The 22,235-nt window shown below is 41.8% G+C and overlaps 2 long non-coding RNA genes and 1 other non-coding gene across 3 annotated transcripts; all 3 read right to left on the bottom strand.

Annotated features, from left to right (window-relative positions):
- Positions 1–1,830: 1,830 nt before the first annotated feature.
- Positions 1,831–1,904, bottom strand: TRNAN-GUU (transfer RNA asparagine (anticodon GUU)). Its single transcript has one exon. It is a non-coding gene; the product is annotated as a tRNA-Asn (tRNA).
- Positions 1,905–5,316: 3,412 nt separating this feature from the next.
- LOC112413862 (uncharacterized) lies at positions 5,317–18,371 on the bottom strand. The gene is made up of 4 exons (XR_003006049.1): positions 18,333–18,371; positions 15,546–15,724; positions 6,365–6,562; positions 5,317–6,202 (listed from the first exon to the last, which is right to left on the bottom strand). It is a non-coding gene; the product is annotated as an uncharacterized LOC112413862 (long non-coding RNA).
- A 262-nt stretch (positions 18,372–18,633) lies between these two features.
- Positions 18,634–21,792, bottom strand: LOC112413797 (uncharacterized). Its single transcript, XR_003006034.1, has 3 exons — positions 19,985–21,792; positions 19,615–19,692; positions 18,634–18,663 (listed from the first exon to the last, which is right to left on the bottom strand). It is a non-coding gene; the product is annotated as an uncharacterized LOC112413797 (long non-coding RNA).
- Positions 21,793–22,235: the final 443 nt, after the last annotated feature.

The raw sequence follows: 22,235 nt of genomic DNA, 5'->3' as shown, positions 1-22,235 counted from the left end.
GGGTCTGTCTGGGCTCCCCAACTGCCAAATATCAGCCTGGGGTCCAAGAATCCCTAGACACCAGATTAGCCCCCATTGCTTGGCTTGAACCAATTCTTCTTTCTCTTTCTCTTCCATATTTTCTCTGGGCTATTCCAACCTGCCTTTATTTCTAATCTTGTCTTCTCTACACAAATGCTATCAAACTGTTTTCCAAAGACATGTTCCAGAGTTCATGTCCCCACACAGTTTTCATTTCAATAAAATGAAGCAGCACATGACTTAATGCCCTTTCGTATTCCATGAATGTTCAGTGGGGTTTTTTCTTTCCTTCGTGAGATTTGGAACAAAATATTAATGAAACTTCAGAAAAACCAATGAAAGTATCACCTTTGGTTTTAAATTAACGAATCAATCAAGTAGCTCTATTTTAGAGGAGAGAACTTCTGGGTAGGTAGTACAGGAGTGAGAAGCGTGGGCTCTGAAGCCTGAAACTCGAGTTTAAATCTGCACTGTGCTAGGCACTAACTGCGACCAGGCAAATCACTCAACTGCACGGAGCCTCAGTTGGCTCACCAATACAATGGAAACAATAGGACCTCCCTGGGAGAGTTGTTGCACGGATCTCACACTTTCATCCAGGAAAGCACTTAGAATCGTGCCTAGCAAGTAGTAAGCACTCAAAAAGTGTTAGCCTTTATTAATATGCTAACGTGGGGGAAAACATAAAGCAGAGCATACTTGCAGGAATAAGACATACCACTTTTCTCCAGAACCGTCTTTCAAATTAATCTATGGCCAAGACTAATTATTATGGTGAAACTGATTACGTCACCAAGGCAGCATATATTTAGAGAACAAAGTACAAGGTAACGATTTGGGAGAGTTTTGCATTTTTTGTGAAATAAATGGTAATATGCTTATAGAATGTCGAAGCAAAATATGTTAGCAGTTTCACTTTAATCTTTCTCATAATTTGGGTTTTTTTTAAGTGTAACAATGATACAGTTGTAAAAAAAGTTTTCTCCCTTTCTGAATATATGGGACATTTTGCAGGTTTACTCTATTCTCTATTAAATTCTAAAACTTTAGTAGAAAAAGTAAACTATAACATACAAATGCTCTTACAATAGTGTCCACACAAAGGCTTTATGACAAACATTGCTTAGTTTACCAATGCGAGGGTTAGTCTAAGTTAAATTATGGGAATATTTGTTTACGCTGACGGGGAACAGACGAAATGCTGCACAATTCAACATTAGTTTAAAAAAAAAAAAACCCAACAGATAAAAAACCTGGAGCGTTTTAAGTCAACGTACAGCTTGAACTTGACACTAAATACATACATTCAGTCGACCTCTGACATCGCAGGGGTCCTGAAGCAGAACCAGGCCAGCTCGGGCCGCGCCTGGAGACGGGGCGGCGAGTTCGAGGCCGGAACGCGGCGGCCGCCCGGCCTCTGCGCGCTCTGGGCGCCGCTGACTGACCAGGGCCCGCGGGAGCCCGGCCAGGCGGGGCTGGGAGCTGTGGGACGGGGGTTTCGGGAAAGAGCGAGGGGGAAGAGGGCCGGAGTTTAGGAACCCAGGGAGTAGAAGAGAAAGGATGCGGGGGCCTTAAGGAGCTGGACCCACACGCCTGTTCGGGGCGGCAGGAAGCGCCCACCCGGCCGCCGGGGTTGGAGGAGGGGCCTCAGCGCGCCCGGAAGCTGGAGAGCCACCCACTGCCGGACCGCAAAGTGAGATCCGCGGTTTCTCTTCTCCGGACCCTCGAAATCCACGCCTGCGTTGCCCGGAGGCCTCAACTCCATGATTTATGCAAAACTACCGGGCACCCGCCTGTAAAAGGGGTGAGCGTCCCTGGGTGGGCTCGAACCACCAACCTTTCGGTTAACAGCCGAACGCGCTAACCGATTGCGCCACAGAGACCCTGATGTGGCAGCGTTCTCCAGCCATAACCTTTATGAAGAATAATAAAGATAGCGTGTGACTGTTCGTTTCTTTTCTTCTCCCTGATGCCTATCATTAAAATCAGATCTTTCCACTTAACATTTCTAACCCTTTAACTCTATTTTCCACCTTTAAAGCATATTGGAAAACTATAAAATACAGCAAGATCAAGCAGAATTTCAGATTGCAACGTGTATTAAAATACTGCTGTTCCCCCCCACCTCCCCACCCCTCCCATTTGGAACGTTTTGTTTCAGGGAGATAACTATTCATTATGTTTGTTTTATAGGGAAATAAAAATTTTAATCTTTAATCTTGTGAGTTGAGAAACTTTCCTTCTATTTCAAACTCTTTGTCCAGTACTTTGCTCACTCATCTTCATAATTTACTTGCGTAGCATTCCCAAGGTCATCTGAATTGTATTTGCCTTGTTTATTTTTATTTTCAGGTATTATTAAATACATATATGCACTTCCTATTTGTTGTGTACTAACCTATAGTACAATTACTTCTCACTAACATTTTGTTACTTGTAAAGGACATTGGGGGAAAAGCTACAGTCACATTCTTTCATCCCTGTACGCTGTAGTTCATTGCTAAATCCGCTCTTGTTTTTTCCTTGGAATTAGCCTGTACACCCACATTTGAGCCATGCCACTTAAAACGTACATTTCATGGGATATATATAACCCAATTTGAGGAAAGAGAAGTTAGAGAAGAAAAGAAGTATGATTTATGACTAACGCCTGAAAATCCCTAACACAGAAACACCTCTGGCAAACGTTACATCCCTGTAAATACCCTACATGAAAATCTTACCCTTTGTGTGAATAGTTACTGATGCCTTTTGAGGTACTCTTCAAAACTCCAGGAACTTTTTTCTCCTATTCCCGCCTCAGAGAACTGCTAGTTTCCACTTGACAACTCTGTACTTAAACTTTTAAGTTACTAAATTGCTCTGTCCAGAATCCCTTGAGAAAGAATTCGTATCATGATTTATAGAAGTTGTATGCGACCTGCCTTAGTCCAGTCAACATTTTGAGTTCCTGTTGCTTGTTAAGACAACTTAAATTGGCTTTGGAACCAATTAGTGGAGTTCCTTGAAAGCGCTGAGATATCAAACAGCTGTGAATTCATACCAAGCTGTACCACTCTGGTCTCAAAAAACTTTTAGAAGTGCACTTAAAAATTTTAAATTTGAAAAAAAAATCTAGGAAGCACTTATAAAGAATATATAATGAGTCTGATTTCGTTATATGATGCTACGTTCATTCTTAATGTTTTATGTACCTGTTAATGTGAGCTAAAACTATTAGGCACTGGTTTTTCTTCTCTGAATACCAAAAGAGTATTCTCTCCTCTGCTACTGTGCTTGTGACTATTCAGGTAGAACAGACTGCAACTAGTACCTCACCACCCCTTCATTCAATATTTACTCTGCCGCTTAGAATATTAGGAACAGTTCTACTCATGTGACTATCTTAAGCTCCAATCTCTTTTCCTCACTTCAGTCATCATACTAACATTTTAACTTCTAAAAAAGAGAGATGTTGAGAAACAGCTGATGAGAAAAAAATAATTCAGAAAGAAATAATTAGCTCATTGTATGCTAAAATTTTTTTCTATGTGAGGATCATTGTTTGTTTAAAATTCAGCCTGGTTCTGTAGTTGTTAATATTCTTAAGAAAATAAATTGTTCTGTCCATGGTTCATTAGCTTTGCCTTTTGGTCTCTCCATTTGTAAATACTTCAAAAGAACATATAAATATTAAACATATTGAATGGAATATCAACATTTCACTCCAATTACGTATATCAAATGCAGCTTTTATGCAAAATGCCCATTTACAAAAATAAAAGCATGTGTTGTCATCTAAATCTTTGTGATTGTCTCATTTTAGGCCTTAATATCTATGCCCAATTTTTAAAGACAAATTAAGCCCACTGCATTAACTTTATTATTTATTTATTTTTGGCTGCATTGGGTCTTCGTTGTGGGCTTTCTCTAGTTGCAGGGAGCAGGGACTTCTCTTCATTGTGGTGCCCAGGCTTCTCACTGTGGTGGCTTCTCTTTGTTGCGGAGCACGGGCTCTAGGCGCACGGGCTTCAGTAGTTGTGCCTCGCGGGCTCTAGAGCACAGACTCAGTAGTTGTGGTGCACAAGCTTAGTTGCCCCGCCAGCATGTGGGATCTTCCCGGAGCAGGGATAGAATCCGTGTCCCCTGCATTGGCAGGTGAATTCTTAACCACCACATCACCAGGGAAGCCCTGGATTAACTTTAGAAACATACATCATTTTTCCTGAAATTTCAGGGTAACCCACAACAAATGATTCTTAAAGCTTCATTAATACTCAGGTCTTTATAATTGCTAAAAGTGAAAAGGACTGGGCATCTTGCCCCCTTTTTGTATATCATACACAATGAACTGCAACTTTAAATTTTCCAAGAATGTGCCCTATCAAAGAAGCTGACCTCTGCAGATTAATGGGCCTGTACATTTTATTTCCTTCTTAGAGAGGAAAAAAAGAGAGAAGAACATCTTGCAAATGGGATCCACCTGTCTTGACATCCAAGGCAAGATGGACTACACTGATTTATAGACCTTCCTGGAAGCATGAATCCAAGGCTATCAGAAGATGTGCCTCCAGCTTCAAACCAACAGAAGAGGCAACTCACAGGATTTCCATTAACACAAGTGTGCATGACCTTAATTCTTTTCAATTCCTGTATTTCAAAAGGATTGAGTTGTTAAAAATGAAAAATCCAGTTAGAATGTAAAAAGAAATCAATGAGTTAGAGAAATCATCTCAATAAATGGAAGATTGTGGCACCAGGAAATCAGTTAAAAGAGCATGCTGGGGACTTCCCTGGTGGTCCAGGGGGTAAGATTCCGCGCTCCCAATGCAGGGGACCCAGGCTCAATCCCTGGTCGGGGAGCTAGATCCTGTGTGCATGCCGCAACTAAGAGTCCACATGCTGCAACTAAAGATCCCACATGTCGCAGCTAAGACCTGGTGCAGCCAATATTAATTAATTTTAAAAAGAGAGAGAATGCTGAACCAGGAGTCTCTAAGAGCAAGAGAAGAACTATGAGACCAATTTTCAAAACTAACTGAAGTCACATTTTAAAACTGATGTATAGTAAAGGGGAGTCAAATCCTTCCAACCAGGCTCAAGCTTAAATGATATTTCCTACTCACTAAAAGTATCATCTCATTTAAAATTGTTGACTAAGGGTCAGTTATCAATTTAGCAGGCCAGTAGCAGCATGACACAGAGCAGTATCCATAGAGCATACTTCTCCCATAGTTGACCATTAAATTGGGTCTACACATAAAATAAGAAAATTGAGACAGGTATATTAGAATATCATATCTTTATTCCCATCATTTTAAAAATTGTGTCAGCTGGGAAATTTTGTGAAATTATTCAGACAGTAATCTCCATTTTATTTTTAATTAAACAGACATGGTATATGAGAAAAGGCAAACTAAGGCAGAAATAATATACTGATATTCTATTCTAATGGGTTCAATCAAAATTATTAAAAATTATAGGTTTTTTTCTTCATGAACCTCTCTTTTGGAGGTAGAAATCATTTTCGATGGTTTTACCAAATAATCCAGAATGAAAATATTAATCATTGCTTATCTCCGTAGTGAAAAAGTATGATTTGCTAACAATATCGATGATTTCAACTGTGTCCAGACCAATAGAATCCTTGATCCAGCTAGAAATGGTGGGGAGTGGAGGGTCTGGGAGCAGCACAGATTTCCACTTTCTTCAGTAGCATGGGAAAACTGCTCCAGGAAGACCCTATGGGTATCTCAGAAACTTTCATGGGTTCTACCTCTCAGTCTGCCTCTTGACCACACCACCATCCACGAGGTAGCCACAGCCTTTTATTTTCCATGATGTGTTCGTGTTCACAGGAGCAGTTGGAGGCAAGTTTTTTGCTATCCCGTCTATACAGTGAATGCACTGACAAATTCCCAGTCCTGCCTTTCTGAACTCACCCATTAGAAATTAACAGGGCTTCCCTGGTGGCGCAGTGGTTGGGAGTCCGCCTGCCGATGCAGAGGACGCAGGTTCGTGCCCCGGTTCGGGAGGATCCCACGTGCCGCGGAGCGGCTGAGCCCGTGAGCCACGGCCGCTGAGCCTGTGCTCCGCAACGGGAGAGGCCACAACAGTGAGAGGCGCAGACGCCAAAGGGAGATTCCATTCGAACTCAGAGACCGTAGAATTAACAATAGCTGCCCCGCCTTAGTCATAGACCCTATTGGAAAATAACACATTATATTTCTTTCGCTTCCAAATTGTCGTACAGATGCTATCTAAATTTTTCAAAGATCAGTCGTTCTGTTTAAAATAAATGAAAGAAAAATAACATCTTAAATCAATCAGAGGTATAATTTAGATGAAACCAGAGGATCCAAACCTGCGGTCACTAAGGCCAAGATGCTTTATTCAGGAGAAACACCAGTCACTGGCAGAGCACTTCTTCCAGGGAGTCCCACTGAAGGCAGAGTGAAAAGTAAAACCACTGCCCCATTTCCACAGTTCCAATAAAATTTCAGGTATGGGGAATGCGTACAGACCAAAGCCCTGGGAATAGCCTCCTCCTTGCAGCTACTTCCTGTAAATGGATAGGAAACCTTGAATTAAAGTCAACCAAATCACTGAGGAGATAGTACCTGGTAAAGAGCTGGTAGTCAATGAACTGTTCACTCAATGAATAGTTAACCATAGCATCGTTAAAATTTTTGAAGGCATATAAACGTTACCTTAGGTAATTTTTTATTAAAAAAATAAAGCAAGCTCAAGTAAATCCATATTTGAAAGGTTTGGTAGTGTTACAACATGATTCATCCTAGAACATTGTAAATAACAAGTGCTCTTGTATAAAGTATGATCCCACCAAAGGATGTTCTTCAAATATGAGAGATCACGAATAAAGCACTAGCCCAGTGCCCTGTGTTTATGATGTAGAGTAAAAGTTATCTTTTCCCTGTGGCCCTTTAAGGACACTATCACTCTTCCAGCAGCCCAAGTTGAAATCCTGACAACATCGCAGGGGAAATGGGTTCGAGCCTTGGTCCGGGAAGATCCCACATGCTGCAGAGCAAATAAACCCATGCGCCACAACTACTACTGAGCCTGAGCTCTAGAGCCCACCAGCTACAAATACTGAGCCCGCATGCCACAACTAATGAAGCCTGCACACCTAGAGTCCGTGCTGTGCAACGAGAAGCCAGTGCACTGCAACTAAGAGTAGCCCCCGCTCGCCGCAACCAGAGGAAGCCCCTGCGCAGCAACGAAGACCCAGCGCAACCAAAAATAAAAATAAATAAATAAATAAAAATTTAAAAAGATAAAGGCTTTTCTTATATTGGGTCAGTCACAAAGTCATAGATTCTACCTTTGCAACATCTCTAAACTTTGACTTTGTCTCCTCCTTTCCACTAAATACTTTTTTAAATTTTTATTTATTTATTTTTGGCTGCGCTGGGTCTTCGTTGCTGCGCAGGGGCTTTCTCTGGTTGCGGCGAGCGGGGGCTACTCTTCGTTGCAGTGCACTGGCTTCTCGTTGCACAGCACGGACTCTAGGTGTGCAGGCTTCATTAGTTGTGGCATGCGGGCTCAGTATTTGTAGCTGGTGGGCTCTAGAGCTCAGGCTCAGTAGTTGTGGTGCACGGGTTTATTTGCTCTGCAGCATGTGGGATCTTCCCGGACCAAGGCTCGAACCCGTGTCCCCTGCATTGGCAGGCGGATTCTTAACCACTGTACCACCAAGGAAGTCCCTTCACTACTTAATATTAATCCAATACATTCCATGTTCCAATTTCCCTACATAAAACGTAAGCTCCAATAAATGTGTACCAAAAATAATAACATTTAATGAGCATTTACTGTCAGATACATGCATTATATTTATCTTTCATCTATTCTGTAAGATGGATACTATTGTTATACCCATTCTATGGATAAAGAAACTAAGGCTTATAATGGTTTAAAATTTAAACCCCAAGCCTATTTAAACTTTAAATAACTTGCCCAAGGTACCACCTGCTGTTCCTTGTTGCTGTACCTTTTTTTGTTTCCACTCATCCCTGTACTTAGAATATCCTTCGTTCCTCATCTTGCCTATTAAAGCCTTACTTCTCCTTCAAGCTCATATAGTGGCCTCATCCTATGAAACCTTTCTTGATCCCTCCAACTAGATAAAATCTTTCCCTCTTGTAAACCATCTAGCACTTTTTCCTTGGCCAAACCTCACATTATATTGTGGCCATGTTTGCACCTATTTAATCTCCGTTCTAACCTATATACTCCTTGAGGTCAGAAATGTTATCCATCTTTATACCTCCCACAGCACTTGACTTAGTCATGCTAAATAAATGTACTGCATAATTGAAATAATAGTGAAAGAGCTATCTATATTCAATATTTGTTCTAAAATATTAGTGGAGTTTACAGGTTCCTAATATGAAGCTGACTAAAAAATTAGTACTAGAGATTATCAAAGGAAGCAACAGGAATCCCAAGCTGATCAAAGAAGAGACTAATAAGAATCCAAATCGACTGTCTCTAGAAAAACTTTACCATTTTTTTAAAGTTTAAAATACTGCTATTTCTAAAGGTGATTTTGGTACCGTTAAGGCTGAAGTGCTTTTCTAGACTTATTCATTTAACAAACACATATATAAGACTTTGTTTCAGGCACTGTTCCAAGGCCTTTGCAAATATTTACTCATTCAAATTTTATAACAACCTTGTGAAGTAGGTTCCATTATTATCATCCCTGTTTTACAGGTAGAGAAACTAAGAAGTTAGGTAACTTACCCAAAATCACACAGCTAGTAAGTGACAGAGAGAGCTCAAATCCAGGCATCCTTTTCCAGACAACTCACTTAACTGCCAGTCTATCCTGCCTCTTTTTTTTTTTTTTTTTTAGTGCACAGTAATTCTTGAGTACTGTACAATAGACATTTTTAAAAATAATTTGGAGACTTTAAAAATCTTCCACTAGTTTAAAGCTTTTTTAAACATGATTTCAGACCTAAAAGTTGCAAGAATAGTACAAAGAATTCAACCAAATTTCCCAAATGTTAGTATATTACTACACTGACTTTATCCTTTTCTCTTTCTTTCTCTCAATATTTAATTTTTTCTGATCTGTTTAAGAGTAAATTGCAGATGTAATAGCCCCTAAATACTTTAGTGTGTTTCCTAAAGTTAAGGAATTCTATTACATAACCACAGAACAATGATCAAAATTAGGACCTTAACATTGATACGGCACTATTAGGGTTAGAACTTAATCTGTAGATCTTATTCCAATTTCACCAGTTGTTCCAATAAGGTCCTTTATTGCAAAAGAAAATTTAAGATCGTAATCTGCATGTCATTGTCCTGTCTTTCAGTTTTCTTTAATCTGTAACAGTTCCTGAGTCTGTGTCTCTTTCTGTCTCTTACATACCATAACTTGGACATTTCAGCAGAGTACAGGCCAGTTATGTTGCAAAATGTCCTTAAATGTCAGGTTGTCTGGTGTTTCCTGATGACTAGATTCAGGTTAGGTGCTTTTGCTCCCTCTAACACATTTAGCATACTGGATACTGTAACATCAATCTGAAATAATGGTAAAATGAAAAAAAAATGAGGCTAGAAGAAGCACAGAGAGATGAGTGATGTCGATCATGAGTTTGGCAGAAACAGAACTTCTCAGGATTCCTCAACATCATATGTAGAGTCTCAACTATTTAAACAGGAATATTCTTGAAATATTAATTTAAATTTTATTTTAAAGTCCCCTAACTGTACCTCTTCTTTGTTTGTTTCAGTTATATGTTCACTGAATCACTATGACCTGACACTTGATCTCCTGAGAAATAGCCACCAGAAAGTGGAACAACCGTTGCCTATGATTTTTGGATGGGATGAAGCCCTCAGTGAATGGTCATTGAGTTTTGTGGTTCAAAAATAAAATCCTTGGGCTTCCCTGGTGGCGCAGTGGTTGAGAGTCTGTCTGCCGATGCAGGGGACGCGGGTTCGTGCCCCGGTCCGGGAAGGTCCCACATGCCGTGAAGCGGCTGGGCCCGTGAGCCATGGCTGCTGAGCCTGCTTGTCCGGAGCCTGTGCTCCACAACGGGAGAGGCCACAAGAGTGAGAGGCCTGCGTACCGCAAAAAATAAATAAAATAAAATCCTTTATCACTTGGTTATGAAGAATCAAGTCTTCCTCACCTCTTAACCTCTTGGTGAACAGATACATCTGAATTTCTGAAACTAAACTAAGACTCACATGGAGCTGCTGGGGTTTATCAGAGTTTGGACAAGTGTGCCTCTTGTCCTGGACTGGCTGCCACAAAACAGTTTGTATTAGTTGGGGCTCTTCAGAGAAACAGAACCAATAGGACATATATACATATACAGAAAGAGATTTATTCTGAAGTGTTGCCTCCTGAGGTTATGGAAGCTAAGAAGAACCACGATCTGCCATCTAGAAGCTGGAGGCCCAGTCCATGCCCAAAGGGCTGAGAACCAGGGGAACCAATGATGTAAGTCCCAGTCCTGCCCAAGAAAAGGAGCACCAAAGTCTGAGGGCGGAAGAAGAAGGATGTCCCAGTTCAAAGAGAAAGGTCCTTCCTCTGCCTTTTGCTTTAGTCAGGCCCCCAATGGATTGGATGATGCCCACCCACACTGGTGAGGGGGATCTTCTTTACTCAGTCTACTGATTCAAATGCTAATCTCCTCTAGAAACACCCTCACAGACACATCCAGAAATAATGTTTTACCAGCATTTTGGGCATCCTTTCGCCCAGTCAAGTTGACACATAAAATTCACCATCACACGGTTCTTAAGCATGACCAATAAAACATAGGGAGCAGAGATTTTTCAAAGATTTAGCACTGTCTAAACAATCACAAAAATCCTTTCAGAGATAATAGGGCATCTATGCACAATTTAACAAGGGATCTCAACAGAAACATTGTGCCAAGGGTTCCCCTTTGTCAAGACCAGGAAAGAGTTTGTGATCTGTTTACTTAGAGGGAAAAAATCCAACTTTCTTTATGAGCTAAAGAACCAAATACAACTGTCTACAGCAGTTCAAGAGAATTCTTTCCCCATCATGTGAGCTTCACCTTACTACCATATTTTTTTTACCTAGGGAATGTTTTTTAAACTTTTTTTTCCTATTAAGATTGCCAGTAGGCTTCCCTGGTGGCACAGTGGTTGAGAGTCTGCCTGCCGATGCAGGGGACACGGGTTCGTGCCCCGGTCCAGGAAGATCCCATATGCCGCGCAGCGGCTGGGCCCGTGAGCCATGGCCGCTGAGCCTGCACGTCCGGAGCCTGTGCTCCGCAGCGGGAGAGGCCACAACAGTGAGATGACGGCGTACCGCAAAAAAAAAAAAAAAGATTGCCAGTCACAGAAATAGAAAGACTAAAATTGAATCAACAGATTCTATTGCCTGAGTGAGAGATTTTTCATTTCTGAGAATTCTTACATTTAGAATAGAGACATTTAAAATCGTTTGTCTAAGTTCACAAGGCATAACAAATACATATTTCTTTAAAATTAATAATTTGAAGGCTTTTGCTTGAAGTTGTACACTAGGTTTTAAATTAACATTAAGCATTCTAACAATAAGAAATTGAAGGTCTCAGTTCATAACTGACTTTTTAACTGCTTCATAGAATACACAGAGAAATTGCCAAAGCCCATATCATCAACGTAAAAGTAGAATTATATAAAAGGTTCACGCAGGTGAGCATTTAAATTTAGATTTATGCATATAATTTAGTTATTTTAGATGGGAGACTTTGATGCAAAGGCTTCTTTTTCATTAAGGTATGAAAGAAAATCCAAACTGACAAATCTCTTGAATTATCAAGTAATTTGAGAATAAGATTGTCTTCAATGTAATTCACTATACAGTTCTGGAATTGCAGTTGCAGTACTGGCATGAGGATAGACATAGAGATCATGGAATAGAATTGAAAGCCCAGATACCTGTAACCAACTGATTCTCAACAAGTGTGCCAAGGCAATTCAACAGGGAAAGAACAGTCTTCAACAAATGGTTCTGGGACAACAACGTATCCACACGCAAAAGAATGAAGTTGGATCCCTAACTCACGCCATATACAAAAATTAACTCAAAATGGATCAAAGACCTAAATGTAAGAACTAAAATCATAAAACTACTAGAAAAAACCGTAGGCCTTAATTTTCATGACCTTGGATTGGGCAACAATTTCTTTAAAAAAAAAATACAAGCACAAGTAAAAAAAGAAAAAAATAGATAAATTGGATGTCATCAAAATTGAAAACTTTTGTGCTTTAAAGTTCCCTGTCAAGAAAATGAGGGGGAAAAAACCCCACAGAATGAGAGAAAATATTTGCAAATTATATACCAGATAAGAGTCTAACATCCAGAATATATCAATATAAAAACTCTTACACTGCAATAATGAAAAGAAAAATAACCCAATTTAAAAATGGGCAAAGGATTTGTAGACATACCTTGGAAGAAGATACACAAATGGCCAACAGACACATGAAAAACTGCTCAATATCATTAGTCATTAGGGAAATGTAAATCAAAGCACAATGAGATATCACTTCACATCTGCAAGGATGCAATAATAAAAAAAGATGGACAATAACAAGTGTCGACCAGGAGGTGCAGAAACTGGAACACTTCTACATTGCTGGTGAGAACGTAGAGTGATACTGCTACTTTGGAAAACAGTTTGATGGGTCCTCAAAATGTTAAACATAGGGCTTCCCTGGTGGCGCAGTGGTTGAGAGTCCACCTGCCAATGCAGGGGACACGGGTTCATGCCCTGGTCTGGGAAGATCCCACATGCCGCGGAGCGGCGGGGCCTGTGAGCCATGGCTGCTGAGCCTGCGCATCCAGAGCCTGTGCTCCGCAACGGGAGAGGCCACAACAGTGAGAGGCCCGCGTACCGCAAAAAACAAACAGAATGTTAAACATAGAGTCACCATGTGACCCAGCAATTTTACTCCTAAGCAGTTGAAAACATAGGGCCACACAAAAACTCATACAATAATGTTCACAGCAGCATTATTCACAATAGCTCAAGATGGAAACAACCTAATCCATTAACTGATGATTTGACAAGCAAAATGTGCTATGTCCAATTCATGGAATATGATTTAACCATAAAAAGGAATAAAGTATTGACACATGCTATGAGATGAATGAACCTTGAAAACTTCATGCTGTTTTTTGTTTTTTGTTTCGTTTTGATTTGTTTTTTCATGCAAAGGTAAAGAAGCCAGACTCAAAGACCACATATTATATGGTTCCATTTGTATGAAATGTCCAGAATAAGCAAATCTACAGAGAAAGCAGAAGCCAAGGACTGGAGAATGGGGGATTGGAGGATGACTGCTAATGGGCATGGGATTTCTTTGAGGAATGATTAAAATATTCTGGGATTAGATAGTGATGATGGTTGCACACTCTGTAAATACCCTTAATTGTACACTTTAAAGGAGTGAATTTTATGGTATGCAAATTATATCTCAATTAAAATAAATAAAAACAGGAAACATAACTGTGCCTTTGAATTGTTTACTAGTGTAGAAATGAAGGCACAGAGAATTAGCAAAATTGCCCAAAGTTAGCAGTGGAACCTGCATTCTGATTTGCAAATCTGTGTATTCTAATCTGCTGTTCACTGTGACTAGCAGGGTCTAACCCAACTCCCATGTTGGAACTGTCACCTGGTTTCCGGTTAATTACTGAAATTTGATGACAAATCTGGCAGGAAACATTTCCTCACCTACTCACTCTGTAAAATGCAGTGGCTTGATATCTAAATCTACCTCTGTATTATCAGTTTATTTAGGATCAAATTTTAAATCAGTACACAGTGACTGAAAACCTTGCACATGCCCAGTCCCATGCACGTTTCTGGAAATGCAGAACTCAAGGTCAGAAAGTCAGGGAATTAGAGATATAGATTGAGAAATCAAGTGTCTGGTGGTGCTGGTTTAAGTCCTAAGATGGGAGGAAATTGCTGGGGAAGAGCAAGCAGAGAAGAGAGGAACTAGAACGGAACCCAGGGAACAGATGTTTCAGACCCCTCAGAGATCAGCCTGCCAGTGACAGGCACTGATAAGAAGTGGTTAGTGAATGATAGAGGCAGGAGAAAGCTACCCTACCTGATAGGAAACCTTGTATCTTATCACATTACATTGTTATTATCTGTTTACATGACCGCCTCCCTTGCTGTTCCCTGAGCTCCTTGGGTTTCTGCCTCCCTCTACTGCAGAAAAGTATTTCAATAAGTCACCAAGACCCTCCAAATTGTCAGACTCCATGGACTTTCACCACTCCTTCTTACTTTATCACTGTATTGTATTTGATACTGTAAACAGACCATTACCTTATTTTTTCTTAAAATGTGGGCATAAAAATGGTGCTCCCGTCCTGGGGGCCCAGAATGGGCGGCTCCTGGACATAAGGCTGAGTTGGTGCTGCAGAGAACCCTCCTTGGACGTGTGCCATTCACCTCTCCCGAGCCCCTCACCCTCCCAACTCCACCGTCTCCACTGCAGCACGAAGATCAGTCAGAGTTCTTTGTGATGCTGACCCTATGAAGCTCTACCCAGGGGATCCCACCACAGGAAACAGTTAGACCCAGACGTCCATAGAACAGAATGGTAAGAGTAGAGTCCTGGCTTCATCCAAACACACTGCCTTGTACAAGCTTCGTGACCCCTCTCCTGGTCCTATCCCCTTTGCAGGAGCCTCTTCCTCCGTTGACTGTCTAAACTCTGGCATGCTTCCTCCCTAATCTCATGGTGCCAACCCCAATCTCTATATAAATAACTTATCAATTTACATTTCTCTTCCAGATCTGCTCCTGAGGTCCAACACCATATATCCATCTTGTCCTTAAGAAACCTCTCAAATTCAACATGCCAAGAAAAGGAACTCTTTCTCCCAAGACATGTTTTTCTTACATTTCTATTATCATGTACCCTTTAACCCAACCTGCAATCTAGGAATCATCCTATCCCTTTCCCTCTCCCCAAACCGATTGATAAGGTAATCCGATCCATTCTACCTCCACAAGGTATCTTAGATCCAACAGCATTCTCACTAGTGTGCCGCACGTTACAGCCTAATCACTGCTTCCGTAAACTGATGCCATTAACTCCCTACCTCCCATCGTGCCTTTACTCCATACAAGCCTCCAATTCACTGAAAGAGTGATCTTTTGAAAACACAAAACTGAATATTTAATTTACTAAATGAAAAAGTTTCAATAACCTATACCATGGTTCCCACACTATGCACAAGTCACCCTTGGGCACCGCAGTGAACTCAGGTTTGCTGTAGGCTATTTAATTTTTTTGAGGGAAACGCAGAAACATCTATCAGACACCACACACACTACCACTATTATGGCATTTGGAACGAACTACTCAATGAATGGAACTGTTATGTCTCTTGGCCTAGGGCATCATGAAAAAATTAGAGAGACACTAAGGGTGCAGTGAACTGAGAAAGTTTGGGTACCTATGACCTACCAAATGTCTTCAAACCCTCTAGCATGACATAAACTGGTACCCACCTCTCCAGCTTCATCTCTCTCATCACGCCTTGTCTTCTTCCCTAGTCCTACTCTTCAATCCAGCAGACAAACTTGCATCTCTCCAGACATGTCCTTTCTGCCATCCTGAGTGGTCAGACTCTGGCTCTAAGAGAGTAGAGACATGGTCTACCCAGGGTTTAGGGGTGAGACCGGATACCCTTAAGAGAACACAAGATGAAGTAAACAAACCAAGGAAGTCACTCCACAACCCCTACACTGGGTGGATTCTGTATGAGTTGGATAATCTGAAGTTAAAAAAAAAATTGGTTGACTATTCTTCAGAGTTTCACATGTATTTGTCAGGCCAAGGAAAGGGGAGGGACCAGTGCCGTGGTCCTCATCTTCTCCCCCTTTTCTATAGAGGTCTGTATTTTTCTAGGGCAGAAGGCAAAGAGGCAACCAACAAAGCAACAGTAAGACTGTCTTTGTTAATGGCCGTACCACCCCTTCCTTCCCTGAAAAGGGGCCTAACACCTGAGTTATATAAATGACTGCTCTTTTCTCTGTGCCCCACTTTATCTCACTTTATCACAGCACCTCTAATATTTTTGCACTTACCTGTTCACCTGTCTTCTCCGCTTGACTATAAACTTGTGGAGGGCCAAGACTATGCCTGATTTGGTTCTGTATTCTCCTCACCTAGCAGAGTGCCTGATACATAGTAAGTGATGAATGGATAGTTGATGAATAAATTTCAAAGAGGGTGTGGGTGAGCCCCACGAGAAGCTCAAGCAAGTTAGAAAATAAAGTGTCCATTAGACTGAAAAGTCCAAAAGTCACTGATGATAGCAGTTAAAGATGTTTCCAGAGAGTGACAGGGACAAACTGGTTTGCACATGCTGAGGTGCAAACTAGGAGACATGGCAGTGCTTACTAAGTAAAAACCACTCCTGCATTTCCTCCTTGCTATACAGAACTTCAGTTTTCTTTAGGCATCGAGAAGATTCCCTTTGATGTGGAAACACGGGCCCAGTTCCTAAAGTATATCAAAATTCTGACTGATGAGATGTAAGAGGAAATCCTTTGGTGGGGTGTTTTTGGAAAATATTTTACCTCCTCTACAAGGCTAAGGCTGATGAAGAATAAACTTTCTGCCTGCCTTCCCACCTTTGCACCCATGGTGAAGATGTGATACTTGAAGTGTAGCAGCCATTCTACAACCATGAGGTAAAGGTCAAGCGAATTTCAGAGCTGTGACATCACTGAACCCCTGAGAAAATAATAGCAACTCTTTACCTACGGACTTCTTGTCACGTTAAAAACAAAAACAACAACAAAAAAAAACAACCTTCTGTTTCAGCTGGGTTTTCTATTACATTCTAATTTATACAGGAAGAAAGAAAAGAGAGACAAGTGAGTATAGACCCCTCTTTTTAGTAAACATAGTACAAATAATACAGATTAGCAGCTAAAAGACAGTTGTTTTCAGTTGTCTTTGGAAATGAGGCTGGAAATGCAAGTGTAATGAGGGTACAGGGGCCTCTAATGCCAGAGAACAGACTTGGACTGTAATTCTGTTGGCATTAGGGAGTCATAAAAGGTTTCTGAGTAAAGTTTTAGAACTTCCAGAAGGTTACTTTGGCATAATTAGCAGGATCCATATGTGCCCAAAGAGTAATGCATCTCATGGCACTTCCATTTGACATGATTGTATTGGCATCGCCCACCAATGCATATGGCAGGAGTTCATACAACGTGGGAACGCCCCTCACTCAGCTCACACATGAGTAAGCGAAATAATAACCACGTTGCTTCCCCATGCTTGTTGGCCTAATACTAACAAACATAAAGTCTCAAAGCAAATGAAATATTACATCATTTCAGTGCTGCCATAATATGAATAGTCCCTGGGAAAGTTACAAGCAAACAAAACTTCTGTTAATGAAAAGTAGCAATGGTAGAAATATACATTGTATGAACTCCTGCCATGTAGAATGAGAACATGAGACCACATATATACTTCCAAAATACCAATTCCTGATACTCAATCTGCACCAAAAAAATTAGACGTGCCAAAATAACATCTTGCATGCCAGGCCTGAGACTGATTTTTCAAAAGTGTTTCTATAATGGTGTGGAAGGTTTTTAATTTACTTCCTTTTAAAAGCATTTTTAATGATTACATCATGTAAGAATAAATGCTCTTATGCTTATTCATAGTTTCAAACATGTTTCTCTCTTCTCACTAAATGTACTCAGAAAACAAATAAGCTTACAACAGAGAAACACCAAACTAGGGAAATCTCTGTGATGTGAACATCATATAACAAACACAGTAGAGGAAAAATACTAAGGAATGGTGTTTACTTTGTCATCATATATGTGAACACCATCCTACAAAGATTATTACTAAGAAAAAGAAAAGTGTCATTGTTTGTCTTTTGCACTAGGAATTGATGTTAGAGATTTTTTTTAAATAAATTTGTTTATTTATTTTTGGCTGTGTTGGGTCTTTGCTGCTGCGCTACGCACAGGCTTTCTCTAGTTGCTCGAGCGGGGGCTACTCCTCGTTGTGGTGCGCGGGCTTCTCACTGCAGTGGCTTCTCTTGTTGCGGAGCCCAGGCTCTAGCCCAGGCTCTACTTCAGTAGCTGTGGCACACGGGCTTAGTTGCTCTGCAGCATGTGGGATCTTCCCAGACCAGGGATCGAACGCATGCCCCCTGCATTGGCAGGCAGATTCTTAACCACTGCACCACCAGGGAAGTTCCAAAGATTTTTAAATAAATTATAACAATCTTTTTTAAAATACATTTATTTATTACTTACTTATTTTTGTCTGCGTTAGGTCTTTGTTGCTCCTCGCGGGCTTTCTTTTTTTTTTGTTTTAGTTGCAGCGAGCAGGGGTTACTCTTCATTGCTGTGCGCAGGCCTCTCATTGCAGTGGCTTCTCTTGTTGTGGAGCACAGACTCTAGGTGCACGGGCTTCAGTAGTTGTGACTCGCGGGTTCTAGAGCGCAGGCTCAGTAGTTGTGGCACACGGGCTTAGTTGCTACGTGGCATGTGGGATCTTCCCGGACCAGGGCTCAAACCCGTGTCCCCTGCATTAGCAGGCGGATTCTTAACCGCTGCACCACCAGGGAAGTCCAATTATAATAATCTTATGATAAAGTACAAACAACAAAAAGGTTAACATCCTGCCATAGGTGGCTCTGATCTTTTTATAAAGAATTGATACCCCCTTTGGATTCCTTCCTATTCCCCTCCTTCCTTTTCTCCAAAAGGAAATCACTTTTGAAGTCAATATATATCCTTCCTGGTAATGGCACTACACTTTTACTTCACATGTGTATATCTGTATCCTTTACTTACATTATTCATGTGGAAATTATTGAATTCTTTATATGCTATTTACACATTCTGAATATTAATCCTTTGTCAAGTTCATGTCTTGGAAATATTGTCTCCATTTGTCCTTTTATGATGTCTTTTGTTATACATATATGATTTATTTTAACACAATTCAATTTATCCTTTCCTCTATGGATTGTGCCTTTTAATGTTTTAAGAAATCCTTCCCTACACCAAGGTCATAAAGATATTCTCCTGTATTTCCTTCCAATATTTTTAAAGTTTTGTTTTTCTTATTTAGGTTTTTGGTCTATCTGAAATTTAATTTGTGTGTAGAGTAAGGAAGGGATCTAATTTAATTTTTGTCCATATGAATGTTTGTTTTTAAATGAGAAAAAATAAAGAAGGAATTAATCCCTCCTTACAAACTAAACTCTTCAACATCAGATACCATGTCTGATTTATACCCTTCTCCCCAATACACTGCCTCGATGGGCTTTGAACATTACTAGTACTATATATCTAGATATCTAAATATATGATACTTTTTTCTAGCCCCACTTGCTTATATACAAAGTTGTCCATCTAAAATAAACTGAGTTGTGCCTTAATTTATCTCCTTTGAGCAGGAAATAACATCTTAATAGTATTAACTTGGTATTAAGTACTGAATCATTCCAATTAAAATGAAGGGTAATAATAACTTTCTATCTTTGCCTATTTTTAGAAATCTTGTCTGGAAAAAAGAAAATCTACCTACCCTTCCAGTGAGACTCATTTTATTTGTTCATCTACCAGGAGAAAAGCATAACAAAGCAGCAGGAGCCTGGATTAAAACCTATTTTTAAAAGACATAAAGTCAACTATTTGAGTCAGAGAAAAACACATGCAAAACTCAATTTGATAAACATATCATGAGGATAGCAATTCACAGATTTAGACTCTTAATAAGGCCTAGTTCCATTGGTTTAGTTCTTGCAAGACCTACTTCCTTTCTCCTTTCTTTCATAAAGAAATAGTCTGAAAGTAAGATATGAACATAACCTAACTTTAATCAAAGCAATAAATGAAAACCAAGGAAGGTAATTTTTAAAAAGAACCATTCTAAGATTCTTTCAAAGAATACTAACCTGAGACATTTTTTTTAAAAGATTCTCCTTGTAAAAGTTTGAAATCTTTTCAAATAATTCCAAGAGCATTAGAATCACATACGGGAGGAGCACTTGTATTTTCTTCTGGAGGATATGGTTCTGACAGACCTCTAGAGGAGGTGAAACTGGCCAGAAGATTTGGGAATAAAGTGAAGTGTAGTTGGTAATAAATATACTGGGAAGCAAAATCAGTTTATTTTCAAATATTGTACGGAGACTAACCTTTCTACCATGACTAAAAGACGAACTCAGGTCAGAAAATGATGTCACTGCTTTAAGATTTGTATTGACTGAAGCTCTTCACTTGAAATAGCTTCTTTCAGCTGGTTCTTTAACAGAACCAAGGCAAATGCTGCCCAACTCCCCCTTAGCCTCCCCCCCCAAAAAAAGCAAAAACAAACCCCGACACTCTCTACTACTAAGATAGAGCACAATCAGGAAATATCACCTTCTGCTCTTCTAACGTAGCAACATATTTCCCCACTGTTTCACTGAAGAGCGCTTAGAGACCTTGAACCTCAAAATCATAATGCGTCTAGAGAAACTATCCGAGAACCACAATTGGGGGGTGTTATGTATTCAAAAGCATCGGTCTCTTTTGAAAGAGTTCACCCTCTTTTTTTAAAGGATCAAAGTCAACTATGAGTGTAAAAGGAAAAGTCATTTTCAAAAAGGTCTGGCCTTAAAAACATAAGTATCTTAGTGCTTGGGGTTCCCTCTGCTCAAAAGAAAACAAGAAAAAGTGATTAATATTGCTGTCTTCTCTGCACGCTTCTCTTAAAATGGTCTTTGGAAGTCCCTTGGGAAAATGAGATCCACCTATCCGAAGTATGCCACGCTCACGATCACTGCAAAAACGATATTCTAAGCTTAAAATATATAAAAAGGTATTCACTTCTGCGTAAGCCCTGAGCCGCCTCCTGGGCGGTGACGCCTGGCTGGTGGGACGGCGCCGCGCGAGTCCGGGCGCAGAGCCGCGGGGGACGAGGGCGCAGGGTGAGCGCACGACTAATTAAAGGAGCTGTTTGGGTTCTAAATAAAACCTGTCTCTACCAAACCCACTCGCTACCTAGCCTCACCGTCCCTACCACCCCCGCTCCCCGGCACGCAGAAAACATCAAGTGAGACGGGCGGGGGAGCGCGAGCCCAGAAAGGCAACTGAGAAGAGAAGCGCCTGTGACACAAAATGGAGAAGGAGGAACCGAGAGGGGAAAGGAAAGAAGGAAAAGCGGGGGAAGGAGGTTGTTAATCAGAAAAGCAAAGGGGCGATGGGGTAGAGATTACAGGGAGGAGAGCCGAGGAGGGGGGCGTTGAAGGACTAGAAACACAAAGTAGACGAAGTAAGAGACAGAGGAAAGAAAGACGTCCTAGAGGCCGAGGCTCCATTTTCAGCAGCGCCATTTCGCTTTTCCTTTCGCCGCGTTTTGTTTGGTTTTGTTTGCAGCCGGTGGACGGGCGCCAGCGCAATTCTGCAGCTTCAGCAGCTTTGGTCCGACAGATGGGGAGGGACGCAGGGCCCGGGCGCTGGCGCGGCCCCCTCCCCGTCCTGGACGTTCCGCGCATCTCCCGCCCGCGCTGCTCTTGGCGGCACGGCGGCCCCCTCCACTCGGTCCCCGGCCCGTAGGGGAGACGGCCCCGGGGCCCGCGGCGACACCCCCGGGGCAGGCACACACAGCCCTCCAATTCGCCCGCGGCGTTGGTGGTGGGCGCGTGCCGCAAAGGGATGGAGGAATCGAGAAGCGTCGAAGAAAGAAAACGAAAAAGACAAACTCTACCCGAGGGGAGGAGGGGAGGGCGCACCCTGGGCGGGGGAGGGAGGCCCGAAAATAGACCTTTCCCGGGTAACTGGGGGCCCGGCCCGCCTTCGGCCCCGAGGTGAGCAGCCCGCAGAGCACCTCCACCTGCGCCCGGCGGCGGGAGTGGCGCGGCCCCGTTCGCGCACTCGCGCCCGGGCTGCGTCCCCGGCCAACCCGGAGCCCTGCTGCCCGAAGCGGCGCCGGGCCCAGGCCTCCAGGCCTCTCCCGGGCGCAGCCGGAAGAACGGCCAAGGTCGGGCTCGGCCGGGAACCTCAGGCGGGCCCGGAGGGAAAGACGGGCCAGCGCCAGCCTCGGGGCGCCCGTCTGAGAGGCGGCACGGGACGCCGGTCTGCGGGGTGCGAGTCCCAGGGATTTACGGTGCGGGCGGTGCCTCGAAGCTCCTTCGGGGTTAAATTCTGGAGCAATGGGAGGCG

Source organism: Neophocaena asiaeorientalis, unplaced genomic scaffold (genome assembly GCF_003031525.2).
Source record: "Neophocaena asiaeorientalis asiaeorientalis breed wild unplaced genomic scaffold, Neophocaena_asiaeorientalis_V1.1 scaffold217, whole genome shotgun sequence".
NCBI classification, from domain to species: Eukaryota; Metazoa; Chordata; class Mammalia; order Artiodactyla; family Phocoenidae; genus Neophocaena; species Neophocaena asiaeorientalis.
The sequence above is the reverse complement of the archived record's forward strand: the minus strand, read 5'-3'. Positions and strand labels throughout refer to the sequence as shown.